The following is a 15,890-nucleotide window of genomic DNA, read 5'->3' on the forward strand; positions in this document are numbered from 1 at the left end:
ATCTATCTATCTATCTATCTATCTAAATATCTAAATATCTAAATATCTATCATCTATCATTGCTTTGATTACTATGTGTCTTCTATATACACCATGGGTAGTTAGAAAATCATTATTAAGGATAATCTAAGGGAGTTGGTGCCAGAAAAGGATGAATAATCTCCAAGGTCACCCTGTCACCAGGTAGTGTAAATTCTTCTGTCGGGTTCAGATATTCAGGGTTATGCTGTAATAAGTGAGTGTTTAGTAGCTGAAAAAGTTCAACTACTTGTTCATGAAATGAAATGAGCAAGTCCATGAGTAAATTTACTCTAACTAAAGAGCTAATGATACTCTAAAGGCCAATATAGCAAAGACTTGAGCCCTAGGGAAGAGCTATGGGGGGAATGGTGTAAGAAGTGGGGATGAGTGGGAAGTCTTTGGGCTGCTGGGGACATGTCCCCAAAGGATGTCATAAGAACTTGGACCTGTCTTCTTCCCTCTTGACCCAGGTATGAGTTTTTTCTCTGCCTTATGGACAAGCCATGATGTGCTTCAGTGATAACAACAGAAGCAGCGTGACTGCAAACGATGGGTTGGAACCTCCCAAAACATAGATTCAAATAATTGTTTTTATATGTTGATATATTCTTTGGAAACTTGTAATAATTATGGAAAGGTGACTAGGATAGCTAGTTGTTTTTATATTCTGAACAAACAATTCCATTTTTTTGTTTGATTTAATGTTTATGTCTTTGACCATACACATGCACAGAGGCACACATATACCCATTTGACACATTCTAAATGCAAACACACTAACGTATTTGTTGATCTGTTTCAACTTACTTTACTGCCACCTTTATGGATGCATCTGCTCTACAGAGAAAAATGCTTGCATATAAACAAGGGGAATTTAACTAAACTTTACAAGATTCCAATTTTAAAGAATAATTTGCAAGAGTTTCAAAATGTGATTCTTATTTCAGCATGAAGTCATTCTTACCTTTAGCTTCAGTTATGCTAAACTCCAAAATACTATTAGTCTATGCCAAATGGCCTGGATTCTTGAAAACTTTGTCCTGTATTTGTCTCCAGGAGGATGCAACCAGCTTGGTGCTTGGAAGGCAGAGCAGGGCAATCACCAACCCCTGGCAAAGTACCTGAGAAGATACAAGGCTCTGCCCACAAGTACTTGCCCCATCCATGGACTGTTTGGTGGTTGCACAAGCCACTCTCTCATGCTTCCCACATTTAATTGGGCATATTACCAACTATCCAATAATGGACAGAGTTGTCAGCAAGAGGAAGGATCTGCTATGATAGACACTACCTTTCTTCTTGTTTGGAGGTGTTTCCCTCATACTTGCAACAAGTAATGTATTGCTTAATCCTCACAATATCCTATCAGGATTCACTCACTGTTCTACAAGTGTGCAAGTATTTAAGGAGAGCAGTTAATCTATACATACACACACACACATATATAATATATATGTTTATATTACATATAATAATATAATATCATATAATATAACACACACACATTATTCACAGCTGTTCTACAGAATAAAGTTAATCAGCCCAAGAGGACAAAGGGGGCAGAATAGGGAGGTAGTGGGTTTCAGGTGGAGTTTCAGGATCAGATTCAGTGAGTTAGCTCAACCTTACTTGGGGTTGCATAGATCTTTGGGAGTGGGTAGGGAATTCCAAGTGGATATGTTATTGGCTAGTATGGAAGCCTAGGAATGATTCATTTACATAAAGAGGAATTCAAAGATCTGCCAGGCAGGTTCTTACTGGGGAGAGAGGAAGTTGATTGAACCTATACCTGTAATCTGGCCATAGGCTATGTGACTCTTTTTAGATGTTTTTTTGGGATTACAGGAGGGATGGGCTGATTGATCATAGCACAGTACCTAATTGTCATGTGGCAGAAAGGGCTGAGGGAGTCTTTGTGTGATGAATCATTCAGTGCTTGCAGGAAGGTTTGTGCGGGTCACCTTCTAGATAAAGTCAGAGACCTGTGCTTAGAGATACTCTCCAGATAAGATCAGTCAGAAAAGAGGAATCCCCATCTGTTTTGCTTGGAGCTTGGAGAACTTTTCTGGACACAATGGACTGAGATCTTAATAGCAGGGTCTTCTAACACTTGATGAGTATTTTATGAAAAGTTTCAGGTTTTTAAAGTGACCACTGTTTCTAATTTTTCCACCTACAAGTGAAGATATTCTTTCAATACCCAAGTATTGCAAGCTTAGTGAGACTCTCCACTGTGTTTAGTGTCTATTCTGTGCTAGTTTGAGTTGTTATGTGTCTACATAGAAAGATTATAATGGAAAACATGCCTCCTACGGATAGTTGCAAAGGTTTCCTTTCATTTTGGAGAGATATTTTTAGTACTGGAAAAAGAGTAAATTGCCCAGGATTGTGGCTCCCCAGAAGGAACTATTAAGGACTGCCCTTAAAAACCTGAAGGTGGAAACTTTACAAGACATACCAGAATCTTCAGAAAATGACACGTGTTAGAATGATGAGTATTTTCCTATGAGCTGCCAAGTGTTGCAAGAAGCTATACTTCAGGTTGCTATCCTAGAATAGAAGAACCCAAACTCTTACTCTTCCCTTGTATTTGATGTTTTGTTTGTTTGTTTGTTTTGTTTAATTTTATTTTATTAGATATTTTCTTTATTTATATTTCAAATGCTATCCCGAAGTCCCCTATAGCCCCCCCCCTGCCCTGCTCCCCTACCCACCCACTCCCACTTCTTGGCACTGGTGTTTCCTGGTACTGGGACATATAAAGTTTGCAAGACCTAGAGGCCTCTCTTCCCAATGATGGCCGACATATGCAGCTAGAGACATGAGCTCTGGGGGTACTGGTTAGTTCACTATTTGCAGATGATATGATAGTATATATAAGTGTTTGATGTTTTAACCAGACTTTCATATAAGAATGAAAGGGAAATGAACTGGGTGGTCTTCCAGTTACACCCATTTCCCTCTATTCTCCTCACACAGAATTCCAAGTCCAGACTTGTTTTCTGAGGCTGAAGGAAAAAATTGATAGTTTAGGTAGGGAAGGGAATGATTTAATGCATATGTACTGACTCTAAAAACTACCTTTTTCCAGCACTAAAAATATATCTCCAAAACGAAAGTAATTCTGAGCTGAGAATTATTCTATTAACACAATAAAATAAAATAATAGTTATTAAAGCAATCTGCATGTTGCAATTCAAATGCTATTTCCACAACAACTCTAAGCTGAGAAAGTTGCTGATTTTGTGCCTCTTTATTCAAACTTAGTTGAGATTTGAGACACTGACGTCTCTGTTCCCAGAACCCCTTTTGCTAGAGCTTGGATAAGAACTTTTGCTCCATGACTGTCTACCCAGCCTTCTTCAGTCCATGGTTGCATATCTGTTTTACTCTGGCCAAAGTATGAAAGATCATGTAATAGACTCTCTTTGAGGGAACAAGATTTTTTGAGTACTTTGGCCTTGAAGAATACCATTGATGGGTAATTGACTACCTTATGCTTTGTGACAGTGCTGAAGAAGTAGGGATGGACGTCTATAGAACAACCTTTATTGAATCAGGGCTGAGGAGATAGCTCAATGTTTGCTGTGCAGCAAGAGGTACATAGTACAGATCACCAGCTCCCATGAAAACATGCTGGTTGCTTTGGCATGTGACCCTAACATCATTACTGGGGTAGGGGATATGGATGCAGAAATGGATGGACCCATGTGGCTTGCTGGTCAGCTAGTCTAGCCAAATAGGAGAGTTCTATGTTGTGTCAATGATACTATTTCAAAAGTAATAAATATGTATAAATATGTAAGGAAGAGGGTGGACCGATGGTTGAAAAGGAGGTAAAGTTGTGTATGGTCACCTTGTGATAATGGTACTAAGAAACCTCATATTCCTACTAAGCTTTTGCAAACATTAAATACCAATTTTATTATGGGTGGTAACTTAAAAAGGCATTGATAGCTGGTGACTCAGACTGGCCTGGGTTGAAATCTGAGATCTGTGGCATAGCATTAACTATTGATAGTTATCTAGTTTCTCTGTAACATTGTTTTACGATAAGAAGGTCCAACCTGAGAATTAGGTGGTAATGTGATATAAATATACTCAAAGTGTGGCTGATTGAAAGACTTAGCTTGCCATACGAGCACGAGTAGCTTCTGTGAATGGGTGCAAGTGTCACCAGCACTCCACAAACAGCATTAACACTTCAGCTTGCTGGAACATTTGATGTGCTTAGTATCGTACATCTGTATGTGTGATCTCCTTGATTGTAAGATGCATTATAAGAAAAAAACATTTCTGAAACAGTTCAGGGGAAAATATATTTACTGGTTCCATTTACCTTGTTTTAGGAATGATAAATATAAAAGTTTATCTTGAGCAAAAGAAAAAGTGTGTGTGTGTGTGTGTCTGTCTGTCTGTCTGTCTGTCATCAGGAAAATGCAAATCACAACAACACTGAGATTCCACCTTACACCAATCAGAATGGCTAAGATAAAAACCACAGGTGACAGGAGATACTGGTGAGGATGTACAGAAAGAGAAGCACTCTTCCATTGCTGGTGGAACTGCAAGCTGGTAAAACCACTTTGGAAATCAATCTGGTGGTTTTTCAGAAAACTAGAAATAGTTCTACCTGAAGACCCAGCTATACCACAACTGAACATATACCCAAAAGATCCTCCAACATATAACAAGAACATATGCTATGTTTATAGTAGCCTTATTTATAATAACCAGAAGCTGGAAACTACCCAGGTGTCCCTTAACAGGAGAATAGATACAGAAAATGTGGTACATTTACATGATAGAGTACTACTCAGCTATGACTTCATAAAATTTGCAGGCAAATGAATGGAACTAGAAAATATCATCCAGAGGGAGGTAACCCAGACACACACACACACACACACACACAAACACATAGTATGTACTCACTCATAAGTGGATATTAGCCCAAAAGTTTAGAATACCCACAATACAACCCACAAACCATATGGAGCTGAAGAAGAAAGAAGACCAAAATGTGGATGCTTCATTTCTACATAGAAGGGGAACAAAATAATTACAGGAGATAGAGAAAGGGAGGGACCTGGGAGAGAAATAAAAGGGGGACAGAATAGGTATTAAAAGGGGCAGGAGAGATGTACAGTCAGGAAATCCAATAAAAATATGTAGCAGTGGGGATGAGGTACTGGGCATAGCCACTAGAGAGTTCCAGATGCTAGGGAAGCAAGAGGCTCCCAGGACCCAATGGGGATGACTTTAGCTGAAATAACCACCAAAGGAGAGATAGCACCTATAGAGACCACCTCTAGTAGATAGGCATAGCTCCCCACTTGAGTGATGGGTCCTCCCACACACCTCAAAAGTTTTAACTTAAAAATGTTCCTATCCAAAGGAAAGACAGGGACAAAAATGGAACAGGCCATCTGAAGGAAAGGTCATTCGGAGACTGCTCCACCTAGGGACCCATCCCATCTGCAGACACCAAACTCCCACACTATTGCTAATGACAAGAAGTGCTTGCTGACAGGTTTGTATGGCTGTTCCCTGAGAGGATCTACCAGCACCTGACCAATACAGATGCAGATACTCACAACCAACCATCAGACTGAGTCCAGGGACCCCAATGGAAGAGCTAGGGGAAGGACTGAAGGAGCTGAAGGGGATTGCAAACCCGTAGGAAGAACAATATTTGCTAACCAGACCACCAAGAGCTCCCAGACACTAAACCACCAACCATAGCTCCAGATTCATGAACTTATCCACATCAATGGGAGGGGAGGCCCTTGGTCCTGTGGAGGTCCTGTGTGTAGGGGGATGCTAGATTGGTGAGGCGGGAGTGGGTAAGTGGGTAGAGGAACACCCTCATAGAGGCAAAGGTGAGAGGGAAGAAGGGAGGCGAAGGGGAGTTTGTGGAGGGGTAACCAAGAAGGGGGAATATAATTTGAAAGGTAAATGAATAAAAAAGATTAATAAAAAAAAGTGTAAGGAAAGAGAAAACTAACAAAGATAATCCTTGTGCATCTGTGCAAGAACTTACCAGGTAGTGGGAAGAGGAAGCATAACTGTGATCTAGGTCTCTGAATGGTTGAGGAAGAGCAGGAGATCAACGGGGCCAGAGGAGACTGGGTAGCAAGAGAAGATTCTAGAGATGAGAAGGTGCAGATAACAGCCTTGAGACCATAGTAAGGACTTTGCTTTGGTCCTTGGGAGAATGAAAGTCAAGTCAGTATTTTCAGAAGCAAGGGAATGTAGTCTGTTCTCTAAGAGGTCCCTTGTAAGGATTATTCTAGGTGCTGCATGAGAAGATACAGTTCTAGGTGAGCAAGGGTCAAACTATAGAGAGTATTTATTTAAAAGTGACATCAGTCATCCAGGAGTGGCACAATGTGATGCATGATATTGTGGATATATGATGAAGGTAGAGACATTATTATTTCCAGGTTCCCTGAAACTGGGATATGAGAGAGTAGTATTGAAAGAAGACTGAGATCAGGTATGGGGAAAGACCTGATCAAGGTCAGCAGTTGTTTTATAGATTACGTATTCAGTTATTCATGTTGAGCTGTTGCATAGACAGCTGGATGGGAGAGTCTGGGGCAGGACAGAGGTCTTCCTGGGCATGCACATGTGAGAATCACCAAAACTGTTATTAAAAACTGGAGCTGGATGAAGCCTCCAAGGAATTAAATATGACAAAGGAGAAAAGAGGACCAAGGGCTAAGCCTTCAGTCATTCCAACATTAAAGGAGACAAAGCAGAAAAGGAGACATCAGCCACGTCATTAATCAACAGCTTTGCTGGAAGGGAAACAAATATTTTGTCTAATATCAGTTTTTTCAACATTAATTTGAATTGTGGAACAGATGACAATAAAAGATTATGAAAAATAACTGGAAAAATATTTGAAATGGTAGGTTTTTAGCTATGACAACTGTATGTGTGTCAACTAGCTGAGATAAATGGATAGAGTGGGGAATGAAGGAGAAATAGCATTTTCATGTTTCTACCGTTTCTAATGAAGACTTATCACTTCTAATGTTCAATGCTTTGGGTTTAATTTGATATAAAATAAATTAACTTACGACACTTTACACAGGAGCTAAATAGGACTCATTCCATTATTTTATTATGAGTTTGAGTCTCTTGCCTTTTAAATTGATTTTGCACAAGCCAGGAGGGGTAGAGCTCTCTTCTGTTTTTCACCCTTCTCATACTTGAAGGCAAGGACAACCATTCCAATTTTCAGTTTGCCACTATGAATGTCATTCATTTGTTTACCCAACATTTTCCAGAATCTATTACATATTCAGCCTTGGGTTTGATGTTGGAATAACTTTCCTATCTTAAAGACTTCCCACTTGAGTGTGGTTGGGTAATTCTAACAGAGTATGTGCTGTTGTGCAGATGAGCCATGAGGGAGTTGTTAACAAAACTCAAGGAGAAAAGAGCCAACTTTCTGTTAAGGACCAAAGACTTTTGTAACATTAAAGCTTAGGTTCAAAGGATCAATAAGACTTCCATGGAGCAGGAGGGCAAAGGATATTCCAAGGAATCTCACTATATATATATAGTGAGCATTAATATGAAAGAATAGCCCAGAGTTTAGAATGTGTACTGAAGATAAAATTGGAAAGGTTAACAAGGGCCAAGTAGTCTAGGCTGTTTTATAATTAAATGCTTGCTTATCAACCCATTGAATTTTCAAGCAACTCTTCGAAGTGATACAATAGTGAAATCACTTTTGCAGATGTTTATAAAAGAGTGGCTTCTCAATCAATCATATGAGCTATAGAGCATTAATTTGTGCCTTTGATGCCACGTGAGCTATAATATGATCCAAGTTGTTTTCTTCTTGCAACAGTTATTAACCCCCATTCCATGTTATTAATTATTCTGCCTAGCTTATTATCTGTCCCCCATCAGATCAGATTTGACAAGATTTTTAATTGTTCTGGCTCTTTTTCCTTTCTATAAATTATAATTCAGAATCACTTTATTAGATTGGCAAGCCTCCCACCAAAGCTTGGCTTATGGGAGATGCCCTAAGATCCCTTCCAGCAGCTGATTGTTCTAGCATTTATGAATGAGAGCACACATACAACAAAGCCTTCCATCTCAAAAACATCTATGGAGCTGCCTGCTCACACCTTGTATGTTCATTTCCCTCATGTAATTATCACCTTCAAGTTGGATAAGATTTGAAAACACCACCTGTTCACCCGAATCCCCAAGACTCTTACTTTCCTAAGTCACTATTGTTTTCAGGTTCTTCTGAGGGAGTTGTGAATGGTGGTGTCAGTGGCATGAGTCCAGGAAGCTGGTACATCAGCTAGTAGACACAGGAGATTTGCATCTCTCACCTTCATTAATATGTGTCTCTCTCTGCGGGACAATGGGAGTTCTTTCACTTGATAGTGCATCGTCTTTCATGTTCTGTGGAATGAATCGTGCTCCATGTGCAGGTGTGGAGTCTCCCCTTTGCAGGTAGAGTCTCACATGTGTTGTTTTGATTAACACTTGTCATCACATTCATATCTGTGATACATGGTTCACCTACAGCCTTTCAGTCATGTCTGACTCCATACTACCTCCTCTTTGCTCCATGTCTACACTCCAGCCTTGTTCTTCTGGATGTTGTTTGTGGGTAGAGATTTGATAGGTGTATAGAGATGTGTTCTTCAAGCTTGTTCACTCCGTGCTTTAGCAAAAAGTTGGAATATGACTTGCAATCTAGTAATCAGAAGCTATGTATTTTGCCCAGCAATTTAACACGGTGTGGTTGAATCAGAATTTCTCCTGAACTCTCCCTACCTTTAGTATTTAGATACCCAGTGAGATTAAATAATGACTCAGAACATGTAGTGCCATTATGCTGAGGCTTAATCTCTCTCTCTCTCTCTCTCTCTCTCTCTCTCTCCCTCCCTCCCTCCCTCCCTCCCTCCCTCTCCCTCTCCCTCTCCCTCTCCCTCTCCCTCTCCCTCTCCCTCTCCCTCTCCCTCTCCCTCTCCCTCTCTCTCTCTCTCTCTCTCTCTCTCTCTCTCTCTCTCTCTCCCCCCCCCCCAGCTTTTCAAGTTGGGTTCCTCTATGTAGTCCTGGCTATCCTGGAACCTGCTCTTGTAGACCCGACTGGACTGGACCTTAAAGATTCACTTGCCTCTGCCTCCCAAGTGCTGGAATTAAAGGCAAGAGCCACCAGCAGCCAGCTGGGCTCTAGCTCTAATTGAATGAACTGCAGCCATGGCTGTGTACTCTGTTGTGCTGTCCCTCTGGTCCATAGCAGTAAGACCAACAGTTTGATAGTTTTGTTGTTGAACATAACTGAGCACCATTTACCAAGTACTGTAGGGTAGGTGCTATGGAAGATCCGTGTCTTGCAAAGACACCTACTCTCAAGGAGGCTTACCCATCAGGGGAATGATCCCAGATGAATGCATGTGACACTGGCCATTGACTTAGTTAAAGTATTCCTGGCACAGGTAATAATAAATTCAAGCAAATGACGAGATTCCAAGGTACGACTACTCTGGTGAAGATAAAAAAGTCATCTAAAACAACTTTGAGGCTTTATAGTAAACATGATTAAAATCTTTAATTTGAAAATGTGCACTGTTGAAATTATAATTTCTTAAATTACAGTTAAGACACAGAAGAAAGCAGGTGTTGAGACTTCAATGTTGATAAATACAGGAACTTCAAGTAGTCAAAGCCTTTCATGGAAGTGGAAATATTTTCCCCCAATTCTTTAGCATAAACTGAAAGAATATATTTTAAAATATGTCTAACCTAAAAGAAAAATCATAGATATGCACAAGTGAGTGAATTAATTTACTATTTATTTCTGTCTAGATGTTCTATTTTTAGACTCCAATGGAAATATTTCCTTTCATATGGAATTTTTCTCAGAAGTGTGAATGTTATCTATAAAAATAATGATTTGTAGGGTTCATCCATAGTCCAGAATCCTCCCAAGTCAGAGTAAGGGGGCTTGGGCTTTGGAGTAAGATTGGACAAGTCTACAAGGTTTAGAGATAAAATTCAGTGCTGGGGACTGGAGAGATGGCTCAGCAGTTAAGAGCTCAGACTGCTCTTCCAAAGGTTCTGAGTTCAATTCTCAGCAACCACATGGTGGCTCACAACCATCTGTAATGGGATCAGATGCCCTCTTCTGGTGTATCTGAAGACAGCAAGAATGTACTCACATAAAATAAATAAATTAAAAAAAATTCAGTGCCAGGCTGGAGAGATGACTCAGCAGTTAAGAACACTGTCTATTCTTCCAGGGGACCCAGGTTCAATTTCCAGCACCACATGGTAACTCATGACCATCTATAACTTTAGTTCCAGGGGCTCAGAGGCCCCATGGTGCACCCACACACATTCAGGCAAAAGATCCAGATATATAAAATTAAAATAAAAACAGTACAGAGCCTAAAATGAAAGAATACAATCTGCTCCTTCTTAGGCAGAAAAACCAACAGACAAAGGAGGTTGTAACAGAATGAGTAAAGGACTGTTTGCTGAGTTTAAGACAGAAAGGGTGACTTATCATACAGACTGTCTGGATTAAAACCATTTTCAAGATAGAAAACACTGGCTGGAAACTTAACCTTGTGATCACATTTTATCAGGGAATATAACAGATGGGGAGGCAGGGACAGGTATGATCTAAATAACAGTATTCAATATGAACCCATAAAGAAATGTATGACAAAAATAAAAAAGGAGAAAATGAAATTTATAAAGTCTTATGATTGATCTCACTTAATGGAATCAAAGACAGTGGGAAAAGTTCGGAGTATTGTGTCTTATACATACGATGATTTTAAGGAAGCACAAAAATATCTAAAAAGGAACAGACTACATTTTTGCAGGTTTGAAAGGCATGCTGTGATCTCCTTTCTTTCTTTCTTTCTTTCTTTCTTTCTTTCTTTCTTTCTTTCTTTCTTTCTTTCTTTCCTTCCTTCCTTCCTTCCTTCCTTCCTTTCTTTCTTTCTTTCTTTCTTTCTCTCTCTCTTTCTCTTTCTCTCTCTTTCTTTCTTTCTTTCTTTCTTTCTTTCTTTCTTCTTTCCTTCCTTCTTTCCATCTTTCTTTTTCCTTCCTCCTTTCTTTCTTTCTTTCTTTCTTTCTTTCTTTCTTTCTTTCTTTCTCTCTCTCTTTCTCTTTCTCTCTCTCTCTTTCTTTCTTTCTTTCTTCTTTCCTTCCTTCTTTCCATCTTCCTCCTTTCTTTCTTTCTCTCTTTCTTTCTTTCTTTCTTTCTTTCTTTCTTTCTTTCTTTCTTTCTTTCTTTCACATTCCTGTATTATCTAAAACAAAAAACAAATAAACAAACAAACAAAAAACCCAGAAACTAAAACAAAACAAAACAAAACTGTGAATATTCACCAGCTTGCTTCTTTGTATAGTGTAGGCCCAGCAATGCGCCCAGGGTAAGGGACCTGGAAAAGACCCTTTTGCAGACCTAAGACTCTGTTCAAAGACCCCCACAGGAATGCTCTTTTTGCCAGAATCCTAATCTCTGTAGAAAACCTAGGTGCAATCAGAGAGCATGGAAGAGGAAGTCCAGAGACACGGAATGGGACTGTGCCCTGATTGCCAAGGGCAGTGCCTAAACATGAAGCCCCTGGGATTCCCCAGGGAGCCCCTGCCTGAGGAATGCAAGGCTTCTGAAAAGAGCCTCACAGTGCAGCTGGGCGTGAATGTTACTTGGACTGTGCTTGCCAGCCGGTGGCCAGCCTCATGCTGCGTCCTTCTGCAGAGCTGCCATCTGCTGCAGCCTTAATGAATGAAGCGCTCCCTGCCCACCCACCCCCCCTTTTTTTGACAGAACAATAGCTTCAGTGATGAAACCTGCATTCCGATAGATTGAGTCTTTTGCTCAGCCTTGTGTGTGTGAGGGGCGAAGGGGATAGAGAAGAGACTGTGTGTCTGAGTCTCCTCAGATTGGCCATGACTTATTTCCAATGGAGCATTGATGGACATTGTTGAGAAGGTTAATGTTTTATCTTTGCTTTTAATTGGAATGTTCGATCAACTTTGCTCTGGGGACCTGTGCTGCTCCGTGTGCGCTCTTCCTTCTCTACATTGTGTGTATCTGGTTTTTGTTTTGTTTTGTTTTTGTTTTTTGTTTTGTTTTGTTTTGTTTTTTTCTGTAGCCTGTCCATTTCAGAACACTAACTAGTAAATTTGCTTCATTCAGGAATGCTGGTGAAGTAAAGATTTACAAGATAAAATATTTAAGAGGATTTCCCCCTTCTCCCCTTTCCTAAATCAGCTGACATTAACTTCAGCTGGTTAATCTTCTTCCTTGGCAGTCCGTGTCTTTAAAGCCATCTTGCTACCTTTGATCCAGTTCACAGGGTGAACTCTCTGCAGTAGTTGTCAATATTTCCTTACCCTGTGGGGTTCATCAGACTCAGGGCAGAATCTTCTTAATTACAAAGGAGAGAAAGAAACATGCAAAAGACAGATCAAAAACTTTGCCAAGGGAAGATTGATTTTGGTCTTTGGATTAATCATTCCTTAGAAACTGAAAATCCCGTTTCCCCTGTAGATAACGGCCCTGTGGTTATAATCTTTAGCCTCCCACAGCTAAAGGAGGATCTACTTTTTGGGGGGGGGGGGAATTGAAGATTGTCTATTGAACTCATTGAGCTCATCTTACTTTCTGATTTTTCAAGAAAAATAATGATGTTTCCAATTAAATAGTACCCAGAACCTCCATGTGCAAACCCAGCTCTGGTGGGTGTGGAGAGAAGTTGGCAGAAAGTGGATGAAGGCTTGCTCCTTGCTGATCATGTTCACAGGCTGTGCTGGACAGAGTTTATAATGATATTCACCACAGGCATTTACTTACTCTGGATGAGGCTCCGCTAAACCTTAGGAGAAAGTAGATGCCATTTAATTAGTACTTCTCCTTTCGTTCTGCGTCCCCAGTGTGTGTAGGAAAGCTACTTTATACCTTCACTGGGGTGCCTTTCTGGTTAGAAGGCAGAAGATAGAATAAGTGGGAGCTAAAAATCCCCTCCATCCTAAAAATGAGAGGGAAAATACACTTGTTGGATTGCCACTTGGGAGAGTTGAGTCCTTTGTACCTAATTGTCAACCTTAAGATTGGTAAGACCTGTGTGCTTATATCTTTACTGATGTATTTGTAAGCATGCATTTACCTAAATATGTTTTATATACAAATATATTTGTGTATATAAACATAAAACTTGTCTGAATCTTACATAGTTCATCCTGATGTGTGTGTGTGTGTGTGTGCGCATGTGCACTCACACACACACACACAAGGTGGTAGATGACACATGGGCCCCTGAGTTTCATTTTTGTAAATCCTATTTGCAAACACTAAAAAAAAAAAAAAAAAAAAGAAAGAAAGAAAGAAAAAACTTTTATAGATCTTATTTTATAGTTTAGGCTTATCATCAAAACCTCACCAAATACAAAAGTTGTCCATATTTTCAGGTAGATATAGGCCAGGGCCTAGACCAGTAGGCCAAGAATGTAGGCATTATAAATCTTTTATGTGAACATTTCTAAGTTCACTACTACTTGCGTGATCTCAGCCAGTCTGGACATAGGAGGCCATTCACATCTCCAATAAGGCCTCTTGGGAAGATACAGGAGGGTGTGGATGACCTGTCGTTCTCGCAGTGGGTCGGAAGTGGGTGATTTATTGCTATAGTCTGGATTGTTTTGCAAGGGAAGCAGAACATTTCAGTGTAGTTATGTGCAGCAAGTATCAACCAGGGCATATGTGGTTCTTGATGTCTCCTGAGTATCTATGGATGAAGATTCTCAGCCTTCCAGATTTCAAAGTATAGCCTTAAGTGCTACTAAGAATTATGAGGACATTAATAAGTCCAGGTAATAAAAGCTATCTGAATTTTCTCAAGCTTGAGCCTCATGCAAATATTAGGGAGCTACAATGGCTTTAACCTCACCATAAACTATAAAAGTAGTACAGGGAAAAGAGCCATTCAGTGGTGAACAAGCTAAATAAAGTAACTGAGAGATCAAGGGGTTTGTTTGTTTTCCAATCCTTTGTTAATTGACTGTATACAGAATACAATTTATCTTTTAGATGACCTTGACTTTGTTAAGTTAAACAGTTAAAAATCACTTCTCACTGGTAATAATTTTAAAATATGTTTTCAATTGAAATAGAACTACTTCACTTTTCCCCATTCCTTTGCCCCTTGCAGTCTCTCCAAGCCACTTTCCTTCAAACCCTTCTCATGCCTAGCCCCACTCTCAAGTTGATAGCCTCATCTTCTTTATTATATACATATGCATGTGTATATCTATACATATATGCACATATACATATATGTGTGAGCATGTGTAATTTATTGAGTTCAGTTTTGTTGTTTATGTGTACTTGTTTTCAAGGCTAACCTTTAATGGACAACCAGTGAGAGCGTTCATTACTGGGAGAGGCTAATGAATTTCTTCTCATACAAATATTAGCGAGCTACATTAGTTTCCTACTTTCAGCAGTCATTAGTTTCCTATAGCTCTTTGTCAAATGGTGTGACTCCACGAACGTTTCTCCTCCTCATACTAACATGTCCATCGATGTTGCCCTTTTCCTGGTCTTGCTGATGCAGCCATTTCTAGGAGCGTCTGTTTCACAACAGGCTTCTTGGTAGTTTGGCTCTCACAATTTTCCCACCTCCTGTGTTGTGATGTTCCCCGAGCCACAGAGGTATGAGCTGTGATATAGATGTATCTTTTGGGACTGGGATTTCCATAATCTTTTGCTCTCTGCATTGCATCCTAGTGTGGTTTTCTGTGATGATCTCCATTTGCTGTAACCAGAAACTTTCTACATCAGTGGTGGTGCTTACACTAATCTGTGGGTATAAGAATAAGATTTAGAATGTAGTAAGGAATTGTGCTGATCTAGCAAAGTGGTAGATTCTTTTCTAAGGTCAATGACTTCACTAGCCCCGGGGAAGCTGGTTAGGTTTTCCTCCCGTTGAGTGGGCCTTAAGTTCAATTAGACAACAGTTGGTTGACACTAACACGTGAGTGCCACTTGTTTCACCTTTATGAACATCTTGACCTTTTGATAATTGTCATGGTGTATAGATGTTGCAGCTGGGTAGGATTGTTTAGTTGCTTCCCACCTTTGGCAGCTTGCCTTGTATTTTCTGATACCATGAAAGCAAGACCCCAGGAAAGAGGCTTTAAGGGCAGAACCAGCTTGAAACACCTGAGTGTCCTGTATATCCAGTGTCTTCAGCACTGTCTTCAGCACCACGAGCTCCAGCAGTCACTTGGACTACCCTGTCCAACCATTTGAAAAGATGGTTTCTTGGGCTTGGTGCTGAGGTTTTTTTGTCGTTGATTCTTGTGGGAACATAACATTCTCTTTTAAAATGTCACCAGTATGATGCTACCCAAACCACATCTGCAACATTTTCAAGTCCAGAAACAGTGACTGTAGTCAGAAGTGACTCTCTTAGATAGATGTGTTCGTTCCAAACCCAAAGCTTCCAAATGATGGATTTTGTATTCATATGTCTGGTAATCCAGGCTGAGATATAAGGAACAGAAAACTATTTCTCAGCTTTCTCATGGATATAAATGATCAAATAAGGAAGAAACATAGAGATGACCTCAAAATTTTCATGTTCATTGAATATTAAAATATACTCAGTATAAACTCTGGAATATTAAATATATTTTAATTCTTTGAAAATATTAGATGACTCATATATAATTTATTTTGAACTCTTCATTAGCTTTAAATATTAAATTAAGCCTCACAATCCATTCTCAGATTGTCCCAAGTATCATCTGTCACTTTCAAATCTTGTCATGAGAAAATTCTTTCTTATTAAACACATTTTTAT

At 39.7% G+C, this 15,890-nt stretch overlaps 1 protein-coding gene across 1 annotated transcript in view, besides 1 other annotated feature; it reads left to right on the plus strand.

Moving 5' to 3' along the window:
* The window catches only part of Slc35f1 (solute carrier family 35, member F1), a 421,122-nt gene that overhangs the window by 40,638 nt on the left and 364,594 nt on the right, over positions 1 to 15,890 (plus strand). The window lies entirely within an intron of this gene.
* Positions 10,674 to 14,016: an enhancer, noted in NCBI's record as "VISTA enhancer mm782". NCBI's record gives its function as "enhancer in: neural tube[7/9] | hindbrain (rhombencephalon)[7/9] | midbrain (mesencephalon)[7/9] | forebrain[7/9]" and the evidence as "EXISTENCE:transgenic organism evidence [ECO:0001131][PMID:17130149]".

This window comes from Mus musculus, chromosome 10 (assembly GCF_000001635.26).
Source record: "Mus musculus strain C57BL/6J chromosome 10, GRCm38.p6 C57BL/6J".
In the NCBI taxonomy this organism is placed as follows: domain Eukaryota; kingdom Metazoa; phylum Chordata; class Mammalia; order Rodentia; family Muridae; genus Mus; species Mus musculus.